The 22,362-nt window shown below is 45.1% G+C and overlaps 1 protein-coding gene across 6 annotated transcripts in view; it reads left to right on the top strand.

The window, feature by feature from the left end:
* TANGO6 (transport and golgi organization 6 homolog) overlaps positions 1 to 22,362 on the top strand; it is a 257,551-nt gene that overhangs the window by 220,428 nt on the left and 14,761 nt on the right. The window lies entirely within an intron of this gene.

Raw genomic sequence — 22,362 nt, forward strand, 5'->3', positions numbered from 1 at the left:
ACAATGTATTTAGTTGGCACATTGCTACTCTGAATGAAATTGAATTTTGGCAGGAAATGGGTATTGGGGTGGCAACTAATAGTGATACAAAGGAATATGGGTTGGCTGACTCATAAAAACTTATGTAGCTGGGCACAGTGGCTCACACCTGTAATCTCAGTACTTTGGGAGGCTGAGGCGCATGGATCACCTGAGGTCAGGAGTTCGAGATCAGCCTGGCCAACATGGTGAAACCCCGTCCCTACTCAAAGTACAAAAATTAGTCGGGCGTGGTGGCGGGCGCCTGTAATCCCAGCTACTCAGGAGGCTGAAGCAGGAGAATCACTTGAACCTGGGAGGCAGAGGTTGCAGTGAGCCCAGATCGCACCACTGCACTCCAGCCTGGGTGACAGAGTGAGTCTCCTTCTCAAAAAACAAACAAAAACAAACAAAAAACTTCTGTAGGGAAAGACTTGCTCATTAACTTGGAGCACTCACTTGGAAGGATGGTGGATCCAGGGTTTTACCTAGGACCTCAATGGGGATGGGGGACATATAGATTATAGCTCAGTAATGCATATAATTAAATAAATTGCTATAGGGACAATAACACACACTGCTCTTATTGAGAATCCACTGTATGAGAGGGAGTTAAGAAGAATCAGTGTTTTTCATCCACTGTTAAGATCTACAAAATTCTTGGCGAAGATGTTAAGTAAGTTGTTAACAGTAGGGGAATGGATGAGGGGTATACAGGGACTTTGTACTATCTTTGCAACTTTTGTGTAAATCTAAAATTATTTCAAAGCAAAAATGTATTTGAAAACACAAGTTGGTTGGGTACAGTGGCTCACCGCCTGTAATCCCAGCACTTTGGGAGGCTGAGGTGGGTGGATCATTTGAGCCCAAGAGTTCAAGACAAGCCTGGCCTACCTGGCAAAACTCTGCCTCTACTAAAAATACAAAAAAGTAGCCAGGCATGGTGGCATATGCCTGTAATCCCAGCTAGTCAGGAGGCTGAGGCAGGAGAATCACTTGAACCTGGGAGGCGGAGGTTGCAGTGAGCCAAGATCACGCCACTGCACTTCAGTCTGGGTGTCAGAGAGAGACCCTGTAAGTGCACACACCCTTACTGAGTGAGAGAGTAAAAGTGAGAGCAAGCGAGAGAGCAAGCGAGAGACAGAGCGAGTGTGTGTGTGTGTAGCAGAGGAAAATGTCTGGTTAGCAAAGTCAGAGAAGAAATAGAAACTCTATCCAGATTTCTCACATCTGTGTGTAGCCAATGAAACCAACACCACTTGTCTCACTAGTACTAAAATAATTTGTGGCCATGGAAGATTTTTGTCACTTTCAAAACCCATGTGAATGAAAAACCTCCGCCTGTTCTCCAAACCGTCTCTAGTCTGCACTCACTGAAACGTGTAAGTTGTGCTTAGTGAATAAAGAAAAGGAAATGGGAAGGGATGAACAGATGATTCCTCTTCCTAGTACATCCTTGAGACCAGGTGTGTTAAATCTTGTAATCGTAGGTGTGATTATAATCAGGGGCACTTTAATGAGAAGCAGAGATAACCACAAAGCTTTCAATCTGGAATTTCTCTTTATGGCTCTGTTTTGCCCCCAGGAACAGCTGAAGTGAAAATGCCACACTGTTGATGAAGTTCTATGTTTTTCCCCCTTCTAATCACTGTCTCTCAAGCTATAGAGTGCCAAAAGATAATACCAGGTTTCAGTGAATTCTCTGTTGCTTGAGGATGCATCAGCCAAGGGCCTCTGTGGTTGTGGCAGCTGGAAAAGGAGGTAGGGGTTCAGGAGATAGAATGGGATCAGAAAGGGGAAACTACAATGCCCCTAACTCATGAGGCAGTTTTTACCTCTTTCCCATTTGAACGTAGCCAGAGTTTTGTGCAGCCAACACAATATCCACATTGAAGGGAAATACTGCATTCACTTTCTTTTTTTGAGAGAGTCTCACTCTGGTGCCCAGGCTGGAGTGCAGTAGTGTGATCTTGGCTCACTGCAACCTCCACCTCCTGGGTTCAAGCAATTCTCGTGCTTCAGACTCCTGAGTAGCTGGGATTACAGATTCGCACCATCACGCTCTGCTAATTTTTGTATTTTTAGTAGGGACGGGGTTTCACAATGTTGGCCAAGTTGTTCTTGAACTCCTGACCTCAACGGAGCCACTGTGCCTGGCCCTGCATTCACTTTGTTATTGAAAAACTTATTTTCGCCGGGTGCAGTGACTCACGCCTGTAATCCCAGCACTTTGGTGGGCTACCTGAAATCCCTGGAGAGGGCTTAGAAGCAGGCCAGTTCTGATGGGGAGTTCATGCTTAGAGGAGAGGTGATGCACACGATGAGTTCCATTTGCTTGTTTTAACCTAGGGACAAGTATACTTGGCAAGGCATGCGATATAGTAGGGGCACTGGCAGAGAGATCACAGCTTTTCTGGCCTGAGGAACCAGGAGACCAAGTCTGGGGAAACCACAGCTGCAGGAGGAAGAGAGGCAATTTGGAAGGGAAAGATCCAAAGAGAAGATTTCCCAATTCTCTTTGCCTGCTTTTCACGCTAACCCCTGAACCAAGCAAGGTAGTTGCCTGCTTCAAAAACAAAAACAAAGCAGGGTGTGTTGGCACATGCCCATAGTCTCAGCTACTTAAGAGGCTGACGCACGAGATTGCTTGAGCTCAGGTGTTTAAGACCAGCCTGGCCAACATAGTGAAACCCCATCTCTACTAAAAATACAAAAATTAGCCAGGCATGGTGGTGGGCGCCTGTAGTCGCAGCTCCTGGGGAGGCTAAGGCTGGAGAATCACTTGAACCTGGGAGGCAGAGGTTGCAGTGAGCCAAGATCGCACCATTGCACTCCAGCCTGGGTGACAAGAGCAAGACTCCGTCTCAAAGAAAAAAAAAAAAAAAAAAAAAAGATGAGTGATTTGGTGTGACCAAAGGCTCTGAGGACCCTAATCTTACGTTTCCCCTAGAAGCAGTGGTTCAATATCTGCTAATGCAGCACTCACAGCAACTTTATAAACCATAACTACCACAAATAACGAGAATTGAATATATATACAATTGGAAAAAAAAGTTGATCTTAAAAAAATGAGTGATTGGGGAGTTGATTTATCAAGGTAACTACTGCTGCAGCCCTCTACATAGTTTATTGAAAGTTGACTTCTTAGAAGAACTATGAAATATTTGAGAACTTTGCACATGGATTTATAGTGGCTAGGTATGCCAGCATTTTATATTGAAACTCTTTCCCTTGCTTTTTAGTATTAAAAGATAATTCCCAGAGCAGCTTTTCTTCCTTGTAATCCCTAATTTTAGATGACAAAAGAATAATCTATTCTCTGCTCTGTCTACTGGGAGATCAGTATTCAGCTTTAGAATTAATTCCTTCAAAATGATAAAAAGTCTTAACATCAGATTGTTTCTTCAAAAATAAGCAAAGCCTGGAAGCATCTTCAGGGAAAGAGTTTGGGAGGTTTTTTTTTTTGAGACAGAGTCTTGCTCTGTCACCCAGGCTGGAGTACAGTGGCTCAATCTCAGCTTACTGCTGCCTCTGCCTCCTGGGTTCAAGCGATTCTTGTGCCTCAGCCTCTTGACTAGCTGGGATTACAGGTGCATTCCACCATGCTCAGCTAATTTTTTGTTTTTGTTTTTTTTTTTTTTTTTTTTGGAGAGATGGGTTTTGCCATGTTGGCCAGGCTAGTCTCGAACTCCTGACCTCAAGCAATTTGCCCACCTCTGCCTTTCAAAGTGCCAAGATTACAGGCGTGAACTACTGCGCCCTGCCAGGATTAATTTTTTTTAAAGAGATGGATGTCTTGCTCTGTCACCCAGGCTAGAGTGCAGTGGCATGATCAGAGCTCACTGCAGCCTGAAACTCCTAGGCTCAAGCAATCCTCCTGCCTTAGCTTCCTGGGGATTAATTATTAATTGATGGCTGGTTTAAGTTCTGAGGCAAACTCAGGCCTCCACACAGGAATGATTTTTAGTCACATGAGCTCGGTATTGGACTCTGATGGCCGAAGCCTCTTCCTAATAAGGTTATTTATGAATGGTGGGTTCACCATTAATACTGGAGATTACTCTCCTACTTCTCTGTGAGAGAGAAGGCAAACCCTGGTTAAGAAAATAAATAGTTTAGGCCGGGCGCGGTGGCTGAAGCCTGTAATCCCAGCACTTTGGGAGGCCGAGACGGGTGGATCACGAGGTCAGGAGATCAAGACCATCCTGGCTAACACGGTGAAACCCCATCTCTACTAAAAAATACAAAAAACTAGCCGGGCGAGGTGGCGGGCGCCTGTAGTCCCAGCTACTCAGGAGGCTGAGGCAGGAGAATGGCGTAAACCCGGGAGGTGGAGCTTGCAGTGAGCTGAGATCCGGCCACTGCACCCCAGCCTGGGCGACAGAGCAAGACTCCGTCTCAAAAAAAAAAAACAAAAAACAAAAAAAAAAACTAGCTGGGCGAGGTGGCGGGCGCCTGTAGTCCCAGCGACTCGGGAGGCTGAGGCAAGAGAATGGCGTAAACCTGGAAGGCAGAGCTTGCAGTGAGCTGAGATCCGGCCACTGTACCCCATCCTGGGCGGCAGAGCCAGACTCCATCTCAAAAAAAAAAAAAAAAAGAAAGAAATAGTTTGTATAAGATGCTCTGCCTTTTTAATTACAAGAGTTACTCCTAGAGATTTCAGGGGCTTATTTGTCCCAGGATTTGAGTCAGGGTCCTCAGAGAGCAGGGCCAAAAGGGTGTCGGAAAAGGAGCAGTACTAGGCTGGGGACAGACCCAAGCTGAGAGAAGTTGATGAACAGCAGAAAGTCAAAGCCAGGCCCAGGCAGATGGGGCCGGCCTTCTGCAAGGCTGCTGCTGCTGACCCGAAGGAGGTAAAATGAGTGTGCTCTCTTCATCAGTAGCACCAGAGCCCGCTCTTCCCCTTACCTTGTATTTCTTGTCACAGTTTCTTAAATTGAGATATAATTTATATAGCATAAAATTCACCCTTTCAAAGTATATAATTCTGCATTTTTAGCATATTCATAAAGTTATGCAACTATCATCAATATCTAATTCCACAACATTTTCATTGCCCCCCAAAAGAAACTCCATACTCCACGCCCCCATTCTCCTCTCCCCCAAGCCCCTAGCAATCACTAATCTACCTTCTCACTATGGATTTGCCTATTCTAGACATTTCATATAAATGAGTCATACAATATGTAGCCTTCTGTGTCTGCCTCCTTCTACTCATTTAGTATCGTGGTTAAGGCTCATCCATGTTTTCTTTTTTTTTTTTTTTTTTTGAGACGGAGTCTCGCTCTGTCGCCCAGGCTGGAGTGCAGTGGCCGGATCTCAGCTCACTGCAAGCTCTGCCTCCCGGGTTCACGCCATTCTCCTGCCTTAGCCTCCCGAGTAGCTGGGACTACAGGCGCCCGCCACCTCGCCCGGCTAGTTTTTTTTTTTTTGTATTTTTTAGTAGAGACGGGGTTTCACCGTGTTAGCCAGGATGGTCTCGATCTCGTGACCTCGTGATCCGCCCGTCTCGGCCTCCCAAAGTGCTGGGATTACAGGCTTGAGCCACCGCGCCCGGCCCATGTTTTCTTTCTTTAAAAATTTTTTTTCTTTCTTTTTTTTTTTGGAGACAGAGTTTCACTCTTGTCCCCCAAGCTGGAGTGCAATGGCGTGATCTCGGCTCACTGCAACCTCTGCCTCCCAGATTCAAGCAATTCTCCTGCCTCAGCCTCCCGAGCAGCTGGCATTATAGGCACGTGCCACCATGCCGAGATATTTTTGCGTTTTTAGTAGAGATGGGGTTTCACCATATTGGCCAGGTTGGTCTCGAACTCCTGACTTCAAGTGATCCACCCCCTTCAGCCTCCCAAAGTGCTAGGATTACAGGCATGAGCCACCATGTCTGGCTTTTTTTTTTCTTTTTTATAAAGATGATATCTCACTATGTTGCCCAGGCTGGTCTTGAACTCCTGGGCTCAAGCGATCCTTCTGCCTCTGCTTCCCAAAGTGCTGAGATTATAGGCGTGAGCCACCACACCCTGCCTAACTCATCCATGGTGTAGCATATATCAGAGCTTAATGTTTGCAGCTGAATAAGGTTCCATTGTATAGGTATGCCACATTTGTTTATCTGTTTATCAGCTGATGGACATATAGGATGTTTCTACTTTTTGGCTATTTTAAATAATGCTGCTATGAACATTTGTGTAGAAGTTTTTGTGTAAATATGTTTTCATTTCTCTTGGGTATATACCTAGGAGTGGAATTGTTGGGTCATATGGTAATTCTATGTTTAACTTTTGAGGAACTGCCAGACTGTTTTCAAAGTGACTGCACCAGTTTACATTCCCACCAGCAATGCATGAGGTTTCCACATTCTCCACATCCTCACGAATGCTTGTTATTGTCCATCATACATTCTGGCATGTATCAAGTATGAAGTGATAAGGTTTAGATTTTGCATCTCCCTCATGGCTAAAGATGTTGAGCTTGTTAGGTTTGTTTTTGTTTTTTCTGAAATGGGGTCTCATGGTCATCCTGGCTGGAGTGGTGTGGCATGATCATGGCTCACTGCAGCCTCAAACTCCTAGGCTCAAGCAATCCTTCCACCTCAGTATCCTAAACTATGCCACCATGCCTGGCTAATTTTTTTTTTTTTTTTTTTTTTTTTTTTTGAGACGGAGTCTTGCTCTGTCACCCAGGCTGGAATACAGAGGTGCGATCTCGACTCACTGCAACCTCCGCCTCCTAGGTTCAAGCAATTCTCCTGCCTCAGCCTCTTGAGTAGCTGGGATTTCAGGCATGCACCACCATGCCCGGCTAATTTTTGTATTTTTAGTAGAGACGGGGTTTTACCAGGTTGGTCAGGCTGGTCTCGGACTCCTGACCTCATGATCCACCCACCTCAGCCTCCCAAAGTGCTGGGATTACAGGCATGAGCCACTGCTCCTGGCGCTAATTCTTTTATTTTTTGTAGCGATGGGGTCTCACTATGTTGCCTAGGCTGGTCTCAAACTCATGGGCTCAAGTAATCGTCCTGCCTCAGCCTCCCAAAGTGCTGATATTACAGGCGTGAGCGATTGCACTTAGCTCTTTGTATATCATCTTTGGAGAAATGTCTACTCAATTTCTTTGCCCATCTTTTAATTGGGTTGTCTTTATTGTTGATTTATTTTCTAATTTAATTTTTATTCCCCCCAAATAAAAATATTATGTAATTAAATTACATATTAAATTGATGGCATAATTTAAAATATAATGTAATTAAATATTATGTAAAATAAAAATAAAATTGCATAAATATCTGTATTTTTAAAACAATAGTTTTACAAAGCTTATTTCTCACCCAGTGTTCCTATTCCCCGTCAGCAACCATTTTCCACTTGTTTCGCTGTTTTGTTTTGGTTTTTAAATTTACTTCCGGCTGAGCGCAGTGGCTCACACCTATAATCCCAGCAGTTTGGGAGGCTGAGGTGGGTGGATCCTGACTTGAGGTCAGGAGTTCAAAACCAGCCTGGCCAACATGATTAAATCCCGACTCTACTAAAAATACAAAAGGCCAGGCACAATGACTCACACCTGTAATCCCAGCACTTTGGGAGGCTGAGGCAGGCAGATCACCTGAGGTCAGGAGTTTGACCAACATGGTGAAACATGGCCCACATGGTGAAACCCTGTCTCTACTAAAAATACAAAAATTAGCAGGACGTGATATTGGGCGCCTGTAATCCCAGCTACTCAGGAGGCTGAGGCGGGAGAATTGCTTGAACCCAGGAGATGGAGGCTGCAGTGAGCCAAGATCACGCCATGGCACTCCAGCCTGGGCAACAGAGCAAGACTGTCTCACATATGTATATATTTCCATATTTACAGATGATATGCTTATACTGCTATTTCTTGATTTTCCTTTTTTCTTTTTTCTTCTTTTTTTTTTTTTGAGGCACAGTCTTGCTCTATAAACCCAGGTGGGAGTGGCACAGTGTCACCATCATGGCTCACTGCAGCCTTGACCTCCTGGGCTCAGGCAGTCCTCCCACCATAGCCTCTGAGTAGCTGGGACTACAGGTGTGTACTACCCACCTGGCTAATTTTTAAAATTTTTTGTAGAGATAGGGTCTCCCTATATTGCCCAGGCTAGTCTCAAACTCCTAGGCTCAAGCAATCCTGCCACATTGGCCTACCAAAATGTTGGGATTGCAGGTGTGAGCCATTGCTCTCAGGCCTTGATTTTTATTTTCTTTTCCTTTTTCTTTCTTTTTTTTTTTTTTTTTTTTTTTTTTTTTGAGACAGGGTCTTTCTTTGTCTCCCAAGCTGGAGTGTAGTGGCACAATCTCAGCTCACTGCAACCTCAGTCTTCTGGGCTTAAGCAATCCTCCCACCTCAGCCTCCCGAGTAGCTGAGAGGAGGCCAAGCTGAGGAAGTCCCAAGCACACACCACCACACCCAGCTAATTTTTGTGTTTTTTGTGTAGACCGAGTTTCGCCATGTTGCCTAGACTGGTCTTGAACTCCTGAGCTCAAGCCATCTGCCCACCTCAGCGTCCCAAAGTCATAAGATTACAGGTGTGAGCCACTGCACCCAGCCTTGATTTTTCAGTTCACTTGATCTCCTAGTAGATATCATGTATAAAAGTGAGCCCCCTCAGCTTCTGTTCCAAAGGTGGAAAAACTGGCCTATGTGGGAGGGATGAAGAAACAGTCCAGTGGCTTTGGCTTTAAGTATGGACTCCGGAGCTGGATGTCCAGGCTGAAATCCCAGCTTTGCAACTTGCTGGCAGTGAGACCCTGCACAAATTAGTTGACCTCTCTTCTCAACTTCCTCATCTATAAAATGGAAATAATAATAATAGTACCACTTTATAGAATTGTTATAAGAATTAATTGAGTTTATCTATGAAAAGCATTTAGCATGTATAGGTTCTAAAAGCTCAATATGTGTTCATTATTATTATTATTAACATGCTCTCACAAATACATATATTCCTCCTCTCCATTCTATTTAGTTACATTACAGGTTTTTAATATCAGCATTCAGTGTTTATATTATTATGACTAAAACTGTTATCTATTCTATGATCACATTTCCTTTCTTGTTTGAATTTTAGTTTTCTCTGAAGTTAATAAATGTCTCATGTTTACTTCTATGAACCTATCATTAATTCATCCCCAATCTTTGCTGAAAGTTTATAAATCTCATAAAAGGTTCAAACACATCAGGTAATCTAACAGCTTCATCTTCTTGGAGGCATGTCTCCTATAAGCCTTCATCTACTGCTCTTGTCTGGACTGGTTACTTCTAAGCCTACTGCAAGATTTAAGAACAGAGCACTCAAAAGCTGATAATACTCTGTGTACAAGTACTTATTTATGGACTAGAGGACTTTATAAGAGGGTGATGATCTGGCCAGGTGATTTCACTGGGAGACTCCGTACTGTGACTATGTTGAAGTCTTTTTTGGGGGCTTGGCAGAAAAGAATCTTAATCTCGGCCAGGCACAGTGGCTCACGCCTGTAATCCTAGCACTTTGGGAGGCCAAGGCGGCTGGATCACCTGAGATCAGGAGTTCCAGACCAGCCTGGCCAACATGGCAAAACCTGTCTCTACTAAAAATACAAAAAAAGTATCCAGGCATGGTGGAGGGGGCCTGTAATCCCAGCTACTCAGGAGGCTGAGGTGGGAGAATCACTAGAACCCTGGGGGCGGAGGTTGCGGTAAGCTGAGGTCGCTCCATTGCACTCCAGCCTAGGCAACAGAGCGAGACTCTGTCTCAAAAAAAAAAAAAAAAAGAGAATCTTGGTCTCCCATAGAGGATAAAAGCCTGGCTGGAGGGTTCCGGAAGATGAGTGGAAAGAGAATGATGGAGGTCTCACCATTCAGTATGTAGCCTTTCACTTATCCTCCTGTTTTTACCGTCGCACTCCCATCTCTGTCTGCATCTAATGTCTACCTATCCAGAGTCTCTACCTATCCAGAGTCTCTCTGGTAGAACCCTCCAAAGGGTAAACACTCCCGGCTTCTGCTGGTTGGGGAGGGATAGTTACCTGCACGCAGAGAGTAGTAGAAGAGGGCTCAGGGAACGTGATTGCTACTCAGACATACTCTCAACCAGGTCTTCTCTTCACCCTGATTTTAAGAGGCATGGTGCCATCAGCTCCTAAAATTTTCTGAGATTCTGTGGTACGTTAGGCCTGCTTCTGGGACTCTTAGGCTTAATGAATCAATTTATCAGCCAGACTGGGACACTTTTGAGGGTGAAAGAGGATACTATTAATAATTATTACCAGGGCATCAGGTATAAAATGTATTATCCTGGGCAAATCAAGACCATGACCCTAGGATTCATCCAACTACTTTCTAGTATCAAAACTTTTGTTGCTATTGTCTTGTTAGTTCTTTTTGTTCTGATAACTTAAAGATGCCAATTTTTTTTATCCCTCTACATAATTTTAGTGGGATTTCAAGAGAGAGCAGTGATGTGTGCATATGTTCAGTCCACCAGCTTTCGGGAGACAGGCTTCATTCTTCCGTCTTTATCAATGGAGAAAGTAGGTATGAAGGGACTGTGTGACTGTAATCAGAGTTCTTTGGTTTTAAGTAAAAGAAACCTCATCTAAACAAGCTTAAACAAAGGGAGCGTTTAGCCTGTTGCATCCATAGAAGGGCTGAACGTGGGAAAAGCAGAGATAGAGCTGGGGGGTCAGCGACTCAGAATCGCAAACTGAAATACTCTTATCTCCTGCCCATGCTTCCCTTTCATTTCAGCTTCGGTCCCCTGTCCTGGAATCCGGCTTTCTTCCTGTTGCAGCAACATAACCACTGATGGTGGCCCAGTGTTATATCCAACACTCAGATTCCCTTTCTAGACCCAAATGCAAAAATTGTAGAAAGGAAGCTTAATGTTCCAACTAAGACTACATGTTCATCCCCAGATCAGCCAACTTGGCTGGGCCAAGTGCGGTGTGTGTGGTTGCTAGTTTATGTAAAATCAGGTTCAGCCTCCACCATAGCCATTTGTGCAAAGTCAGGCTGGGGCCAGTGCCTAGGACTAGGGAATAATCCCATAGATTTCCTCAACAGTAATTTGGCCAAATCCACACCATGTTAGTGATGGGCTTGAAAAGTAAAGCTGAGCCGGGCGTGCTGGCTCACGCCTGTAATCCCAGAACTTTTAGAGGCCGAGGCAGGTGGATTGCCTGAGGTCAGGGGTTCGAGACCAGCCTGGCCAACATAGTGAAACCCTGTGTCTACTAAAAATACAAAAAAATTAGCTGGGCGTGGTAGTGGGCGTCTATAATCCCAGCTACTTGGGAGGCTGAGGCAGGAGAATTACTTGAACCTGGGAGGCGGAGGTTACAGTGAGCCGAGATCGCGCCATTGCACTCCAGCCTGGGCAACAAGAGTGAGACTCCATCTCAAAAAAAAAAAGAAAAAGGAAAAGGAAAATTAAAGATGAGGACTCAGTACCTTACTGGGATTGCTAAGCTATAAATGTTCAACCTTTGCTAGTGATGACATAAGGGACAGTGTAGAAACTTAACATTTAAAACTATTCCCTTTCTGCCTCTTCTGCAAAATCATTTACATAGATCTACATGTGTTAGAACTTGGTTTGTTTTCCTCTTCTACATCAGACTTACAATATTTTATTTTCTGTAGGCTAGCTTTTGCTTTACTCTTCTGATTGTTATTTAAAATGGCCAAGATTCTCTCATTTACACATTTAATGTCACAGAATTTTAAGATGTTAGAAGTAGAAGAGGACTTAGACTATTTAATTTATATTTCACAGAGATGTCCCTGGCACACTAACTTCATGAGCTGCTCCTTTGAAATAAGGTCTTCCTGGTCAATAAGTTTAGAAAATGCTGTATACAACTAGACATTCTCCTCTTGGAGACTCAGTACATGTTAACCTATTAAGGAGTCTGCGAAGTCCTGCAGCAAAAAAACCCAACAATTTCCTAAATTCATTTACCAAGGAACCCTTTTTTCATCATAAGCAGGCCAAGTTCCTTGGAAGATACTTTAGGAAATAATGCAACCGTCTTGTTTTATGAATTAGGCAACTAAAGCTCATGAAGAGACAATAGTTTATAATTTTCCAAAGTTAATGCCAGGAAGAATTAGCACTCATTAGCAATGCAAGTTACCAGTTATTACTGGTAACTTACCTTGGCCAAGTACTAATGAAATAGAATACCTTCCCTCTTCTTCCTCTTATTTAATTCCCTCCTTCATCTTGTTCATCTGGAAGAAGGTGCCGGGCGCAGTGGCTCACGCCTGTAATCCCAGCACTTTGGGAGGCCAGGGCGGGAGGATCACGAGGTCAGGAGATCGAGACCACCCTGGCTAACACGGTGAAACCCCGTCTCTACTAAAAATACAAAAAATTAGCCGGGTGTGCTGGCGGGCGCCAGTAGTCCCAGCTACTCGGGAGGCTGTGGCAGGAGAATGGCGTGAACCCAGGTGGTAGAGCTTGCAGTGAGCCGAGATTGCGCCTCTGCACTCCAGTCTGGGTGACAGAGCGAGACTCCGTCCCCCCTCCCAAAAAAAAAAAAAAAAAAAATCTGGAAGAAGGTTTGTCTGATTATCCGTGGTATTTTAGGTAACATCGTTAAGGTGAGTTAGAGGACAAATTAAGCGCCAGGTTTGGGAAAGTCTACTCCATCAGCCTCCTCCTGTATATCAGACCCGATGTACTTTTATTATAGCAAAGTCTTATAACCAGTATTTTTTAGTGCTCTATTTATTTTCCCAAAATAAAATTTATAGCTGAACCTACATGCATATTTTAAAAATCAACATCATGCCCTAATTGTAATATCAAGAAGAAATAAAAGGATAGTCATTTGTAATAAAATACTATGCATTTTAATGTGTCTAGGCTAACTCTAAGATATAATGAACTATTCAGTTGCTTTTATATAGTGAGTGACCACGAATGTAATTGCTACAAATGCAAATTGATTCAGACATCTTATATTGGCAACTCAGGAGTACCATGAGAGACACTGAATGGCCTGATTTTCTGGTGGTGGTGGTGGTGGTGGTGGTGGTGGTGGTGGTGGTTGTTGTTTTTGAGACGGAGTCTCACTCTGTCACCCAGGCTGGAGTGCAGTGGCGCAATCTTGGCTCACTGCAAGCTCCACCTCCTGGGTTCACACCACTCTCCTGCCTCAGCCTCCGAGTATCTGGGACAACAGGCGCCCGCCACCACTCCCAGCTAATTTTTTTGTATTTTTAGTAGAGAGGGGTTTTCACTATGTTAGCCAGGATGGTCTCGATCTCCTGACCTCGTGATCCGCCCGCCCCGGGCCTCCCAAAGTGCTGGGATTACAGGTGTGAGTCTCCGCGCCCAGTCTTGAATGGCCTGATTTTCTTTTTTTTTTTTTCTTTTTTCGAGATGGAGTCTTGCTCTGTTGCCCAGGCTGGAGTGCAGAGGTGTGATCTTGGCTCACTGCAAGCTCTGCCTCTCGGGTTCACGTCATTCTCCTTCCTCAGCCTCCCGATTAGCTGGGACTATAGGTTCCTGTGAATGGCCTGATTTTCGAAAATGGTTAATTGCTCTTTGTAAAATCCCAAAGAAATAAAAATACGCTCTCAGTTTATATGGTAGTTGTGTTTCTGAAAAATAGAGTATAAATTAAAACTATACAAAAACACCTTTATTTAGGCATTTACTATATATGACAGCACTTATATCTGTGTGCTTTACATTAATTAATTCACCAGATCCTCATAGTAACCCCATTTCAGTATGATTACTATCACTATTTTTTCTTTTTTTTTTTTTTTTTTTGAGACGGAGTCTCGCTCTGTCACCCAGGCTGGAGTGCTGTGGCCGGATCTCAGCTCACTGCAAGCTCTGCCTCCCGGGTTCCTGCCATTCTCCTGCCTCAGCCTCCCGAGTAGCCGGGACTACAGGCGCCCGCCACCTCGCCCGGCTAGTTTTTTTTTGTATTTTTTAGTAGAGACGGGGTTTCACCGTGTTAGCCAGGATGGTCTCGATCTCCTGACCTCGTGATCCGCCCGTCTCGGCCTCCCAAAGTGCTGGGATTACAGGCTTGAGCCACCGCGCCCGGCCTATTTTTTCTTTTATTTATGGCCAGCTTCCTAAGCCAAATAGGCTCACAGAATTCTACTATCCCTATTTTAAACATGAGGAGACTAAGACAAAGAAGATAAGTAACTTGTTCAACAACTATTAAGCGTCAGGGCAGTAGGTAAACCCAGGCAGTGTAGCTCCAGAGCTCACACACCATCTTCTGTGTCCCTGTCACCTGAAGGACTCCAATTCTTAGTCACCTGGGCATTCCCTGCACAGATCATGGCCAACAGAAGGCTGCTTCCAATCCCAGAAACCATGGTATCCAAAAGGAAAAGAGGCCAGACCACATTCCTTTGGCATATTTACTACCAGCCCAGGAGAATGATGAGACAGTGACGGGAAAGTGTTCGGGCACCCAGGTTTCCTGACCTCCCAGGACCTGCCAGCAGGAGCTCTATAAGAGAGCAAAAGCAGGAAACAACCTTGGCTTCTTTTTTTACCCTGCCTCATGCTCCCCTACCTCTTGCCAAAAGCACAGTCCAACCACAGACTACGCGATCCAGCAACTTCCCACAATGTACACAGAACTAAAAAAAGCAGGGGGTAGAGAAAAACTGAAAGAGACCAGACACCTTCAGGGCTGCCAAGCTGGGGAGTCAGTCCTGGGACTTTTCCTCCTTGTCTGCAACCTGATTCGGGGATTATTTCTTCCCAGAGAGTGATTATGTTGATAATCAGATGCGCCTATGGGTTGCAAAACCCATTTATCTTTGCTCCATCCTCTGAAAGGGAGGAGTTCTGACTAAGGGTACCTTCCTTGGGGTGACGCGAAATTACAGTCTGGATTGATGCTCTGGGGTTTGTTCCAGCTCATTGCTCATCACCCCATGGATTGTTTGCTCATAGCAAATCTGCGCCAAATAAATTCCATGTCCTCCAATGTTTGATTCTTAATAGTAATATAACTAACCCTGATTAAGGGTTTATTGTATGGCAGGCAGAGCGCTAAATTCTTTACATTATTATCTCACTGAGTCCCCCTAACAACCTTTTGAGAGACATATGCTTATTAACTCTATTTATAGATAAGAAAATTCAGGTCCAGAAGGTTTACGTTTGGATGCCACGCAGCCAGTAAGCAGGAGAACTGAACGCAAACCCAGGCTGTCTTATTGCCAGCCTGACTGTTCTGAAGGAACTAATTAGAACTGCCTTGAGATTATACTTGAGGAAGAGGTGAAGTATTACAAGTGCAGTAGGACAAACCTGGGTTCCTGGGACTTCTGCTTCCTTAGCCATTGGACTTTTCTCTTTTTTTCTGAGATGGAGTCTCGTTCTGTCACCCAGGCTGGAGTGCAGTGGAGCGATCTCGGCTCACTGCAAGCTCTGCTTCCCGGGTTCACACCACTCTCCCGCCTTAGCCTCCCGAGTAGCTGGAACTACAGGCGCCTGCCACCATGCCCAGCTAATTTTTTTGTATTTTTAGTAGAGATGGAGTTTCACTGTGTTAGCCAGGATGGTCTTGAACCACTGGACTTTTCTACTCTTTTTTTTTTTTTTTTTTTTTTTTGAGACAGAGTTTTGCTGTTGTCGCCCAGGCTGGAATACAATGGCGTGATCTTGGCTCACTGCAACCTCTGCCTCTCGGGTCCAAGTGATTCTCCTGCCTCAGCCTCCCAAGCAGCTGGAATTACAGGTACCCATCACCACGCCCAGCTAATTATTATTATTTTTTTTTGAGACGGAGTCTCGCTCTGTTGCCCAGGCTGGGATGGGTGCATTGGTGCTATCTCGGCTCACTACAACTTCCACCTCCCGGGTTCAAGCAGTTCTCCCACCTCAGCCTCCCAATTAGCTGGGATTACAAGCGTACGTCACCACGCCTGGTTAATGTTTTGTATTTTTAGTAGAGACAGGGGTCTCACCATGTTGGCCAGGCTGATCTCGAACTGCTGACCTCAAGTGATCCGCCTGCCTTGGCCTCCCAAAGTGCTGAGAATACAGACGTGAGCCACCGTGCCCAGAAATTTTTGCATTTTTAGTAGAGACGGAGTTTCACCATGTTGGCCAGGCTGGTCTCAAACTCCTGACCTTAGGTGATCCACCCACGGCGGCCTCCCAAAGTGCTCAGATTACAGGCGTGAGGCACCGCGCCTGGCCACTTTTCTTTTTTTCTTTTTTTGAGACGGAGTCTTGCTCTGTCACCAGGCTAGAGTGTAACGGCACAATCTCTGCTCGCTGCAACCTCTGCCTCCCAGGTTCAAATGATTCTCCTGCCTCAGCCTCCCGAGTAGCTGGGATTACAGGCGCGCGACCACCACACCCAGCTAATTTTTGTATTTTTAGTAGAGATGAGGTTTCACCATGTTGGCCTGGTCACTTTCTACTCTTTAATTCTCCTGGGTCGACAGGTATTTAGGTACCCAGGGATGGTAATGGGACTACAGCCAGAGAGATCTTTCTGAGATGCAAATCTGCTGAAGTCTGGTCCCAACTAGTAATTTTTCAGTGGTTCCTTGTGGTCTATCAGATGAAGGTCAGACTCCTTTGCATGACATACAAGGCCCTTTGTAATCTGGACCCACCTGCCTTCTATGACTTTCTGTCCCGTGCTTGCCTTCTTATGCGCTGAGAAGCTCATGGCAGCCCCAGAATAATCTGCCATCCTGATTCCTGCCTCCACATCTTGGTCACATCTTGGTCCATACTGTTTCTTATGCCTCAAATGCCTCAAATTCCCCCAGCTATCCATCTGATGAGTTTGTATTAATCCTGTAGGACTCTACTACATGTTATACTCTTTGTGAAAAGGCTTTTTTTTCTTTAAGTTTAATTAAATTATAATAGAGATGAGGTTTCACCATGTTGCCCAGGTTACTCTTGAACTCCTGGGCTCAAGTGATCCACCCATCTCAGCCTCCCAGATTTCTAGGACTACAGGTGTGAGCCACTGCCCCCAACTTCCATTCACTTTTATATTCCCAAAAGCTAGCACTTTGCCCTGTTTCTGAGTGAATGAAATCATTTCTACAAGAGGCATGGCCAGCGTGGGCAACATAGTGAGATCTCATCTCTACTAAAAATAAAAAATTTAGCTTAGTATAATGGTGCATGCCTGTAGTCCCAGCTACTCTGGAAACTGAGGCAAGAAGATCACATGGGCCCAGGAGTTCAAGGCTACAGTGAATTGTCATTGTGCCACTGCACTCTACCCCAGGCGACAGAGAAGACTCTGTCTCCAAAAAAAAAAAAGAAAAAAGAGGCATAGAACATTGCTCTTAAATTTCTTGGTACCCACCTTTGCAATAAATTACTTTTTAAATCTTGATCTTAAACCGGGAATTCTAAGCTGGGCAAGGTGGCTCACACCTGTAATCTCAGCACTTTGGGAGGCCAAAGAGGGAGGATCACAAAGTCAGAAGATCGAGACCATCCTGGCCAACATGGTGAAACCCCATCTCTACTAAAAATGCAAAAATTAGCTGGGTGTGGTGGTCCACTCCTGTAATCCCAGCTACTCGGGAGGCTGAGGCAGAAGAAATGCTTGAACCCAGGAGGCAGAGGTTGCAGTAAGCCAAGATAGCACCACTGCACTCCAGCCTGGTGATAGAGGGAGACTCTGTCTAAAAAAACTGGGAATTCTGGGACTTCCAAAATCCTTGTGACAGAGGGAGACTCCATCTAAAAAAAAAAAAAAAAAAAAAAAAAAACGAGAATTCTGGGACTTCCAAAATCTAGTGTTCAGGTTTCCCAAGAGCAAAAGTTGTCTGAACAAGTTTTCTTAAGGTCTCTTAAGGAGGGAATTTTGCCTCCTTACTTGGAAACACCTACAGGGTTTTTTTGTTGTTGCAGTTGGGTTGCGGACATGCTATCACCAAAGCAGCTGAGTGAAGGAGTCCTGAGGCAGAGTGACAGAATGAATACTGACATTTGGCTAGAACCACTCTGCTTTTCAAAATTTGGCTTCTGGCCGGGCGTGGTGGCTTACGCCTATAATCCTAGCACTTTGGGAGGCCGAGGCAGGTGGATCACCTGAGGGTCAGGAGTTTGAGACCAGCCTGGCCAACATAGTGAAACCATTTCTCCTAAAAATACAAAAATTAGCTGGGTGTGGTGGCATGCACCTGTAGTCCCAGCTACACAAGAGGCTGAAGCAGTACCTGGGAGGCAGAGGTTGCAGTGAGCCAAGATCATGCCACCGTACTCCAGCCTGGGCGACAGAGTAAGACTCTGTCTAAAAAAAAAAAAAGAAAAGGCATCTTCCCATTATATTTATATTTATTTAGCTGTCAAAATTTTAGCTCATGTATTTCCTTTAATTTGTCCCCTCTGGGCAGAGGTTTTTGCCATAATGCTTGCTCCCAGCCAAGGAGGAGCTGCATTTATCTTATCCTTTCATCTTCCTACAGAATGCACTTCAGGGCCGGGCTCAGTGGCTCACGCCTGTAGTCCCAGAACTTTGGGAGGCCGAGGTGGGCAGATCACGAGGTCAGGAGATGGCGACAATCCTGGCTAACACGGTGAAACCCCGTCTCTACTAAAAATACAAAAAATTAGCTGGGCATGGTGGCAGGCGCCTGTAGTCCCAGCTACTTGGGAGGCTGAGGCAGGAGAATGGCGTGAACCGGTGAGGCAGAGCTTGCAGTGAGTGGAGATCGCACCACTGCACTCCAGTCTGGGTGACAGACTGAGACGCCATCTCAAAAAAAAAAAAAAAATGCATTTCGGTAGCCTGTGACTTTCTCTATCTTCAGAATCATACTTCACATATGTATGTTTAAGAACAAATTTTTAAAAATATTTTTGGGGAAAAGATGCAATTTTAATTTGTGGGTCAAAACTTATTCTGACCACCTGCCTTCTGGAAAATAAAATCCTTGCTGATAATTCAGAAAATTCCAAGAAGTGCAATAGGTTATGTCCAAATCACTTTGCCTGTACCTGATGCTTAGATTTTTCATAGGCGAAGTCTATGAAAAAGTGACCTCTCCTTCTGAAACCATGGTATCTCTCTTGCAGTCTCCTAGCCAGTGTTTTTTCCTACCATCCTGCATCCTTATTATTAGATTATTAGTTTCCTGGGGAGCATCTTATTATTATTAGATTGTAAGAGTTACCTGGGGAGCATAAAAAGAAATTTAATTTTTATTTATTTATTATTATTTTTAAGACGGAGTCTCACTCTGTCACCTGCTGGAGTGCAGTGGCGAGATCTCGGCTCACTGCAACCTCTGCCTCCTGGGTTCAAGCGATTCTCCAGCCTCAGCCTCCCGAGTAGCTGGGATTACAGGCGCCCACCACCGCACCTGGCTAATTTTTGTATTTTTAGTAGAGATGGGGTTTCACCATGTGGGCCAGGCTGGTCTGGAACTCCTAACCTCGTGTGATCCACCCACCTCGGCCTCCCAAAGTACTGGGATTACAGGCGTGAGCAACCGTGCCTGGCCCATAAAAAGAAATTAAAAAAAAAAAAAAAAGAATCAGCCAGGCGCAGTGCCTCATGCCTATAATCCTAGCACTTTAGGAAGCCAAGGCGGTGAATCACGAGGTCAGGAGTTAGAGACCAGCGTGGCCAACATGGTGAAACCCCATCTGTATTAAAAATACAAAAACCTGGCCAGTCGCAGTGGCCACTGCACTCCAGCCTCGGCGACCGAGCGAGACTCCATCTCCAAAGGAAAAAAAAAAAAAACAGAGTTCTTTGGGGGATTTTAATGAGTAGTAAGGATAGAGAATCATTAACTAGAATGATGGTATCATTCAGAGGCAATGGTATACACTCTGGACGGTGTAGCCATACTTTTCTTTATTATTATTATTATTATTATTTTGTTTTGAGTTGGAGCTCTCTGTTGCCGAGGCTGGAGTGCAATGGTACAATCTTGACTAACTGCAAACTCCACCTCCCGGATTCAAGCAATTCCCCTCCCTCAGCCTCCTGAGTAGCTGGGATTACAGGTATGTGCCACCACGCCTGGCTAATTTTTGTATTTTTAGCAGAGACGGGGTTTCACCTTGTTAGTCAGGCTGGTCTCAAACTCCTGACCTAAAGTGATCTGCCTGCCTTGGCCTCCCAAAGTGCTGGGATTACAGGCATAAGCCACCATGCCCAGCTCTATAGCCATACTTTTCTGGTGTGGGTGGGAGGTTGTTTTTTCCAGTCTGGTTCATGCCATGCGTATATTAGCACATAATACAAACCCTTACCAGAGCCTCTGATGTGTCAGGGACTCTGGGTTTTTTGGCCTTTGGTGCTACTGCAGCACCTTACGTTCCTGAAGCATCTTGCACAGAGCTGAATTCCCGTGAGCAAATGCGCTAAGGACTGCAGTCTGCACTTCCTCCATCCACAGAGGCATGACCTGAGGCTGTGTGACCAGGGCAAGCCTGAGGTGATTCAGGGTGCCCTAAAGCAAACTGGCATCCTAAAGGAAGCCTAAACCGTGGAGTCAGCCACCAGCCCATCTGCTGCTCCCTGTCTTCTCTCACCGGCCAGGCACCATCCAAATAAACAACTTTTGATGGTGCAGGAGGAAGATCGAATTCTCTGCATGGTGTCCTCATGCATATTGGATTTCCTAGTAATGCACATATGAAAAGCAAGGTTTGTGAACTTAGATCTGACAGATGCAGATTTAAATTCTAGCTATTTGTCCTTGAGCAAATCTCTAAACCTCCCTAACCTCCTGTGCCCTAATTCATAAACTGGGGCTAATAATACCTGCCTCATAGGGTTAAATGAGATAATGTGTGTCCAGGGCTTAGCACAATGACTGAAATGTAGTAAACAATAAACAGTAGTAGTGAGCCTTTTTCCGATGCTGTCTAATCCCACGTGGGAGGCTTTCCGTGCAGAAAGGAAAGAGAACTGTGGTGCCCTCAGTGGGTTGTCTGCATGGAGATCTTGAAGGACTGGAAACAATGAAGCCTGTTCCCCCATATGTGATAATTGAGTACAGTTTGAAAGCTGGGGTTGTACTCACCTTCTCAGGACAACGCTGCCAATCTCTTTTCTCACAAACAGTAGCCTGCTGCCTTTGCACACACTCCGACCATTTTCCCTGTGCCTTTGTGCTATTTCAGGGCTTGTGGGGGTGTAGGAAAGCTGCCGCCTTCCTCAGGTTGCTATTTAAAGACATTCTGAAACATTTTGCCACTGCTGCTCCTGCCACCACGGCTGCCACTCCTATCCCAGCTGCAGGTCACTGACCACTCCAGCCCTTGGGCAGCATGCCTCAGCATAAGCCAGCCGGGGAGCATACACAGTTAGGTGTTGGGAGTTCTGACTGCCTATTTTTGGTTTAGGACCCCTGAGCTATCATCCCTCCCAAGGGTTAACTGCAACCCACCATCTTGGTCTTTGTCCCTAAACAACCTAGACTGTCCATGTCCCTGTAGCATTTTTGGCAGTTGGCCAGTTAAATATTTCTCCCTTTTTCTCAGTGCAAACCACACGTGATACCCGCCTCATCCCCTTTCCACCCCATCTCCAATTTGCAGTTTAGATGCTCTCCCCATTTAGCAGCCAGACACAATCCAGAAAGGGTAAAACTGCCATTTATCTCTAGGTCTAGCAGAGAAAAATACTTTTAAAATAAAAGGTTTTTGAAAAGCTCAGTAACCTCCAGTTAATAATAATGCCACTGTGAACTTCAGTGTGTTTGAGATTCTCTATCTGTCAGGCATGGGTAGAAATCTCTTAGACATTAGTAATCCTGCCTTTCTTTACTGACCGTCCCGACGCTTTCAGTGAAGTGTCTCAAAAGCCTGGTCTTTCAGGTTTGAATTGGCCCTAATTTCTTTTTCATAGACCCATCAAAGTGAAAGTTTGGGTTTTATCAGGAAAGCATTATTCTTCTTCAGTCCAGAGCTCCTGAATGAGGTCCAAATTGTCTGTGTCCATTCTGCTTCCCCAATTTATTTGTTTCCTGCCCATTATCTTAGAGAGGCCACTCGCCTCAAAGACCTTGGAGTCTGGCCCCTTTCTGCTTGCCGGGCAGATTTCTTCCTGATGCTTTCCATTCTGCGGCATAGCTTAATCAGAGCTTCCAGTATGCCAGCCACCAACATCATCTGACCCGCGCTGGCCCGATACTGTGCTCAGACCACATTAAATTCATTTCCTCGCATCTACACCACCTTCCTCTTCCTCTCAATCCCCTTCATTTATTCATCCGCCCAGCCACTCTGCCTTTGGCTTCTGCTCTCTATTCTTTGTTTTCAGAGCTGTGCCTTTCCCCTCCTATTCATTCATTCATTCATTCGAGATGGAGTCTTGCTCCGTTGCCCAGGCTGGAGTGCAGTGGCATGATCTCAGC

The sequence above is a fragment of the Macaca fascicularis genome, chromosome 20 (genome assembly GCF_037993035.2).
Source record: "Macaca fascicularis isolate 582-1 chromosome 20, T2T-MFA8v1.1".
Lineage (NCBI taxonomy): Eukaryota > Metazoa > Chordata > Mammalia > Primates > Cercopithecidae > Macaca > Macaca fascicularis.